Genomic DNA, 8,045 nt, shown 5'->3' with positions numbered 1-8,045 from the left:
CCCAATCCCATTGTCACCCCTCATAAGCTACATTCTTATACAATTGTCTTCAAGATTCATGGGTTCTGGGTTGTAGTTTGATAGTTTCAGGTATCTACCACCAGCTACCCCAATTCATTAGAACCTAAAAAGGGTTGTCTATGTTGTGGGTAAGAGTGCCCACCAGAGTGACCTCTTGGTTCCTTTTGAAATCTCTGCCACTGAAGTTCATTTCACTTCCATTCACATCCCCCTTTTGGTCAAAAAGATGTTCTCCATCCCACGATGCCGGATCTACATTCCTCCCTGGGAGTCATATTCCACGTTGCCAGGGAGATTCACTCCCCTGGGTGTCTGATCCCATGTAGGGGACAGCCTGCTATTTTAAAAAGTAAATAAACTCACACATTTCTACTTTGAGATTTTTACTACTATGATCAGTCTTTATAGTTTGCTTTGCTTCTCTGTGGTTTTGCCTTGTTTTCTTTCCCTATTTAAGCGAAATAATTGATAAAAATGATCTTGCTTTATATATTATGTATCCTGAAAGTATTATCATTTTTTTGTTAAGCCTAGAAAGTATATATTATTTGCAAAGAAGACCAAGTAGAAAAATTCCTTTAATAAGGCACATACTTAATTACTTATGTGTAAGGTAATAATGTGAATAGTTACTTTTAAAAATATGCATGGATTCATCTTAGGTCTATGTATAATTAAAAAGGTTGGGTTTTTTTTTTTTTTTTAAGTCTAGTTTGTGTAGTTACTATGTGCAGTGTTTTTTCTTACCTTTCTAAATAACCTTTTAGAAAAATTCTATGTTTTTTGGAAATGTGAGGGAGTCACTTTTACTTCAAAACTATCATTTTCCCTTTTAAAGTGTTCTCTTTTGTTCTTTGATTTCTTATTGAAAGGTGCTAATTTAATGGGTTATTCAGTCCAAATGCACTGACCTTTGAAAAGGGCACTTAATTTTAAACTGTCTCATTATATTGCGTAGGTTTTTATGGTTTTTTTTTTTTTGTTTGGCAAAATGAATTTGTCTACTTAGTTAAATATTTGCTTATTAAATAAGTATAATCTCATGAACTTTGGAGCTACACTCATTGAAATGATTACATCCTTTTAGACTTAAAATTTATTCTACCTTTGAAGAAAGGAATTATGAATGTAAATGATCTAAATTACATTGATTCTCTTTTAAGTGGAGACTTGTATTTAAGTGATTTTTCAGTGGCCCTTTAAAATTGTTTAGTTTAATGACTTTTTTTTTTCAAGTCTGAAGAATTGAAAAGAAACTAATAAAAAATTTATTGTTTAAAAAAATAATAAGTTTGAAAATTGGGAAGTGTGAGTCTTCCAACATAATTTTTCTTCTCAAGATGGTTTTGGCTGTTTGGGGCCCCTTTGCCTTCCATATATATTTGATGATAGGTTTTTCCAGTTCTTCAAAGTAGACTGTTAGAATTTTGATTGGCATTGCATTGAATCTGTAAATTAATTTAGTTTACCAATATTTAGTCTTCAAATATTTTAACAGTATTTAGTCTTCTAACCCATGAACACAGAATATTCTTCTATTTATTTAGCTCTTCTTTGATTTCTTTTTGTTGTTTTCTGTGTTCAAGTCCTTTGCATTCTTGATTAAATTTATCCCTAGATAGTTGATTCTTTTAGTTGTTATTGTAAATGGAATTTCTTTCTTGATTTCCTCCTTAGATTGCTCATTACTAGAAACAGTACTGATTTTTGCATGTTGATCTTGTACCCCGACACTTTGCTGAATTTGTTTATTAGCTCTAGTAGCTTTGTTGTCTGCAAATCAAGTTTGCCAATCAAAAACCATGATCATGCCTACCCTGTTCTTGGGGAAGAGAATTTTTTTGTCCCTTTCTGTCACCAGCAAGCTAGCCAGAGACTGGACCCCATGGTAGCCTGCCACCAGAGTGGTGGATGGGCCCCCAAAAGCTGATGCATGGACAGAGCACTGTTCTTTACTGTAGTTTATCAGCCTCTTCTTCCCACTCTTACATGGATGTTGTACAGTGTTCTTCTGGACTCCAAAGCCCCCAAACAGTTGTTTCAGACAGTTTATGCCTGGTTAATAGCTGTTTTTTTGGAAAGTCTGAGTCCTGAATCTCCCTACTCTGCCATCTTCCCTGGATGTCTCCATACCATGAGTTTTGATGTGTTGTCTTCCCATTTGCATTCTTCTCAAGATATTTACTAATTTCCCTTGTAATTTTTTCCTTGACCCATTGTTGTTTAAGAGTGTATTATTGAACTTCCATATATTTGAAGATTTTCCAGTTCTTTGCTTGTTATTGATTTCTAGCTTCATTGCACTATGGTCAGAGAAGATGCTTGGTATAATTTCAATCTTTTTTAAATTATTGGGACTTGTGTTGGGACCAAACATGTGGTTTTTCTGGGGAATGATCCATGTGCACATGAGAAGAATTTATATCCTGCTGTTGGGGGCGTGATGATCTGTATATGTCTGTTAGGTCTAGTTGTTTTATCATAGTATTCATCATAAGTCCTCTGTTTCCTTATTCATCTTCTGTCTAGGTGTTCTCTATATTGAAGAGAGTGGTGTATTGAAATCTCCAACTGTTATTGTAGAGGTATCTATTTCTTCCTTCAGTTTTGCCAGTGTTTGCTTCATGTATTTTGGGGTATCATGGTTAACTGCATATTTACAATTCTTCTTTGTGGGTTGACACTTTTATTAATATATAGTGTCTTTCTTTGTGTCTTATAACAGCTTTTGACTATTTTGTTTGATATTAGTATGGTTCTTTGTTGGTTACTATTTGCATAAATATCTTTTTCTGTCCTGTCACTTTCAACCTGTTTGTGTCTTTGTGTCTATAGCAAGTCTCTTATAAACAACATGTATTTAAATCATGCTTTTTTATTCATTCTTCCAATCTCTGTCTTTCGATTGGTGAGTTTAATCCATTAACATTTAGTGTTATTACTGTAATGGCAGTACTTCAGCCATTTTGTCCTTTGGTTTTCATATGTCATATCTTTTTTTGCCTCTCTTTTTGCTTATTTCCACCTCCTTTTCTGTATAGTTGATCTTTTGTGATGTTTCTGACTGATCCCTTTCACATTTATGTTTCGGTTTATTTTTTAATACTTTCTTTGTGGTTACCCTGGGATTTATATTATACAACCTACATCTACAACCTATTGATTTGAAAAGGTACCAACTTAGCTTCAATAGCATACACTTTCTCTGATCCCTTATCCCTGTGTTTCCCCTCTTTATGGTGTTTTTGTCCCACATTACCTCTTTATATTTTTTGTGCCCATTATCAGAAACTCATTTAGGGATGAGTTGTATTGTATTCTGAAACTCATACAGGAATTAGAGTAGGGTTGTATACAGTACTATTGGGATACAGTACTATTGGGTTTTGAATTGACCCTTTTAGTTACCTTAACTGAAGATCTTCATTTCTTCACATACTCTAAGCTACTCTCTTCTGTCTTTTCTTTTCAACCTTCAGAACTCCCTTTAGTAATTCTTGGAGGATAGATCTTCTGTTGACAAGCTCTCTCAGTTTCTGTTTTATCTGTGAATATTTTAATCTCTCCTTCATTTTTTTAAATATAAAAATGTGTTTATTCACAATCCTTGAGAGGTTACCATTCCTTCAAAAAATTCTTTATGAACAAATGCCAAGAAAAATTTCAATAGTAGCTTATGCCCAACGAAAAATATACATTTGATGTATACAAACTTTAAAAAGCATAATACAGGCAATATGAATTTAGATTACCTTTAAAATATTTCCAATGACATAGTTACACCTTAAATTATGTTGACAGACATAAATAATAGCATTTTCTAATGTATTATACATATTTTTTAACCTAAAATAACTACTTTACTTCCAACATGTTCCTACTTTACCCCAAGAAAATAACCTAATACAGCAACATTTCTGTTAATGTATTATATTTACATATGTAGTCAAAGTGTCATATTTATTTCTATGACATTAAAAAAAAGAGATGAAAATACAGATGTCATTGCCTTGCACCGGCCTCGAAAGGGCCACATGATCTTTTTTGTAAGTACAGCAAGAACTTTTATTTTAGTATTTATATCTGGACATATATATATATATATGTGTGTGTGTATGTGTGTGTGTGTGTGTGTGTGTATTTTTAAGAGTGCCTCCTTGGTTTTATTTACACAATACTGTGAAAGTGTAGTTGAACCAGCCATGATGGAAAATGTCCACAGAAGGTAATTATCATGGAGGTTGGTTACAGTCTGCTTGACTGGGATTCCAGAGACTTCTGTAATCTTAAACAGGTAGTTGTTATTGGGCCTAAGACTTAGGCCTTGAGGGCATCGCTCAGGATCTGTCTTTACACAAAATAGTGGTTAGCCCTAGGGAACTGATGGCAATAGGATAGTCTTTTTTTTTTTTTTAATTGATTTTATTTACAAACACTCTATACCTAACTCCCTCTTTGCCCCTCCCCTATAATCTGGTAACTTCTAATCTGTTCTCTGTCTCTGTAAATTTGCGATTTCTAGATACCTCATATAAGTGACATCATACAATATTTGTCCTTTAGTGCCTTGCTTATTTCACTCAGCATAATGTTTTCAAGGTTCATCCACATTGCAGCATGTTGCAGAACTTCATTCCTTCTTATGTCTAAATAATATTCCATTTGATGTATGTACCACATTTTGTTTACCCTTCTGTTTGCTGATGGATATTTCGGTTGTTTTCACCTTTTGACTAATGTGTACAATACTGCTATGAAATTTGGTGTACAAATATCTGTTGAAGTCCTTCTTTTCAATTCTTTTGGTTGTATACCTAAATTTTGGGCATATACCTAATTTTTACCAGGTCATATGGTATATTATATGCTTTTTGAAGAACTGCAATATTGCTTTCCACAGTGGTTACACCAATCTATATTCCCACCAACAGTTTACTAGAGTTCCAATTTCTCTGCATCTTCTCCAACACATGTATTTTTCATTTTTAAAAATAATAATTATTTTTGTAGGTGTGAAGTGGAATCTTGTGATTTTTGTTTTGCATTTTCCTAATGGCTAAGGATGTGGAGCATCTTTTCATGTGCATATCGACCATTTGTAAATCCTCTAGGGAAAAATGTCTGTTCAAGTCCTTTGCTCGTTTTTTAATTGGGTTGTTTATCTTTTGTTTTTGTGTTGTAAAAGTTCTCTATGTATTCTAGATATTAAGCCCTTATCCAATGCATAGTTTACAACTATTTTTTTATTGTTCTGTAGACTGCCTTTTTACTTTCTTGATGTCCCTTGATTTGCAAAAGTTTTAAATTTTGATGAAGTCAAATTGATCTATTGTTTCTTTGTTGCTCATGCTTTTTGGTGTCATATCTCAGAATCTATTGCTGAATTCCAAATCATGAAAATTTGCTCCTGTATTATCTTCTAAGAATTTTGTGGTTTTATCTCTTCTATTTAGATCTTTGATCCGTTTTGAGTTAATTTTTGCATATGGTGTGAAGTAGGAGTCCAACTTCGTTATCTTGCATGCAGATATCCCAGTTTTCCCAACAACATTTGTTCCTATATTTTTAAGAACATGCACTGTCATTGTTGCAAGAGAAAGAAAATAAAATACTAAGGAAAAAATGGAAAAACTGTTTGCTTACTAAAATTATACTCAATCCTCAACAAAATCAAGTAAAGCAATTATGTCAGAGAGTGTTTTATATCCTTGTCCTTTTAAATTGACACATAAACTTTAGAGAAAAGATGAACTATTGTATACCATAAAATGTAGCTGTATGTATTGATATAATTAGTTCCATCCTGTTAAATCACCTTGTATTATAAGGCAAAGGAAAGCTTAATGGTATCAATGGATCCTTTCATACCAGAAAGGATTTTATTTACCTTGAAGAACCATATTATCTCTTTTTAGTTTTCCTTCCCTAATAGATCATGCACAGAGAATATGTTCTGTGTAAAATATTTTTCATTTAAGATTGGAAATGTAGAATTTCATTGGAAATATAGAATTTTTTAAAATGATGTCTAGAAATTTAATAAGTCAACTTAAAGTCAATATTCATTTATTGTGATAATATAAATTATGTGAAAATTAAATATATATATTTTCTTAAATATTACTTTTGATTATTACCAACTTTAAATATCCAAACTCTGAAAGCTTATTTTTATCATATTATCCTTTGTTCCTATTCAGTCAATATTATCAAACTAGGATATACAATATTTGTGGAAAGTAACTGATACTTTAGCATTCCTTTAAGGACAGCTATTCAAATTAATTATCTTACAATAAATTTTGAATATGTCATAGAAATAAATAATTCTGGAAAAGAAACCCTATTCTACATCTGAATCTGGCAATCCCTCTTCATGATCCCTTCACATCTGCTAAGAATTTTTTTTAATTCTTTAATATTTTTACATTTAGATACTGAAATAGACTTAATAAAACATTGTAAGTGAAATTAATAAAACTTTTTTAAAAAGTGAAAATCTAAAGAATGCTAAAAGAAAATAGGTAATTAAGCTAAACTTAATCAGTAGCATGAGAGACTGATATAATTTTTCTTGAAATGCAGAAGGCAAATGATGAAATTGCACTTAATTCTGAAGCCATTCATATATGTCCTATCATTCCTATTCCTTTCTAATAAACATTTACAAAATGGTTTCTTACCTCCCCTTTACAAAAAGGCTCAGCACAACAATTTGTACATTCTAGTTTATTTTTAACATTTGTAGTAACTGATAACAGGATCTCACAGTTTTACCCTATGGATTCTATTGATCTGTACCAGGTTGCTTTATGCCAGAATCAGACAGTTCTAATACAGGATTTACAAATCTAGAATACTCAGAATTGCCATTATCCATTTCAGCACTAACAAAATCATTCTCCCACTCTAGCCCATTGGAATCATCAGAGGCTGAGTTAGAATTATTTCCAGTTTTCTTGCTGCTACACTTAAGTGCTGCAAAAAGAATATCTTCCTCTGTTTTAGGATGTTCTCTCATTGGAAGCAGTCTATTCATTCTTTCTTCATCTTCCCACTCTAGATCTAAGGATGTGCTGTAATCATTTCCACTAGTTGATTTAGTATTGGTCATTAAATCACAACTCCTTTCTGTATTTGGTGTCAAAACTGTAGCATCTGATGAGAGTCTACTACTTTGAAAAACTTCATACTGTGACTTTACATTTCTCAAACAAGATTCGGAGTCATCTTCTAGTCCAGAACTCTGATATTCTCTTTTGTTGGAAGGATGGTATCTTGCCTTTCTTGCTCCAAGAGCTTTCGCTGCTTTGCTGCCCTGGCTGCTTCACACTGTGCAGTGTATAAAGCTTCTTCTAGTCTTAACTGCTCTTCTTGTAAGGCTCTTTTTGAATTTTCATATCAAGATTTTTCTGTTTTTCAGCAACAGAATCATAATGCCTCTCTTTTATTTCAACAATTTTTTCCTCTGTAAGAGGCCAATGACTGCTTTCTGGGCTTTTCCCTTCATCACTTTCTACTAGATTCTCAAACTCTATAGTTAAATGTTCACCTCTTCAGCATGTTCTAAAATATTTGGATCCTAGGCCGCCCCCTACACTCTGCAGCCGCGCGGCCTCTTTGCGTAGGAGCCCAACGCACAGCAGCAGTTCCCCATCGCATGCCTCCCAGGTACCACCTCTCCTCCTCCAACTTCAGCGCAAAGTCCAATCCCAGGCCCAGCAGCTGCATGCTCTTGGCACAAGCCTGAGAGGGATCCCAGGCCAAGCAAGAGCTGGCTGGAGCGCGGTGATGTTAGCGGCTGAAGCTACGGGAAGGAGGAGGCGAGGGAACAAAGACTGCAATTATTGCAGTGGCCGCTAAGAGGCCACCGCCCGGCGAGAGAGGAGCACGAGACTCCGGCGTCTGGATTCTCTTGCTGTCCTTATTGCCGGTTGCTTGTGACCGCCATCACCTGATGAGAAGTTCCCCCCTCCTTCATTTTTGAAGGCAGTTTTGCCTTCAAAGAATTTTGAAGATAAAGA

General features: G+C 34.0%; 1 pseudogene; it reads right to left on the bottom strand.

The window, feature by feature from the left end:
* Positions 1-6,808: 6,808 nt before the first annotated feature.
* On the bottom strand, positions 6,809-7,678 carry LOC119508309 (annotated as a pseudogene).
* Between the last annotated feature and the right edge of the window lie 367 nt (positions 7,679-8,045).

Source organism: Choloepus didactylus, chromosome 13, assembly GCF_015220235.1.
Source record: "Choloepus didactylus isolate mChoDid1 chromosome 13, mChoDid1.pri, whole genome shotgun sequence".
Taxonomy (NCBI): Eukaryota; Metazoa; Chordata; class Mammalia; order Pilosa; family Megalonychidae; genus Choloepus; species Choloepus didactylus.
The sequence above is the reverse complement of the archived record's forward strand: the minus strand, read 5'-3'. Positions and strand labels throughout refer to the sequence as shown.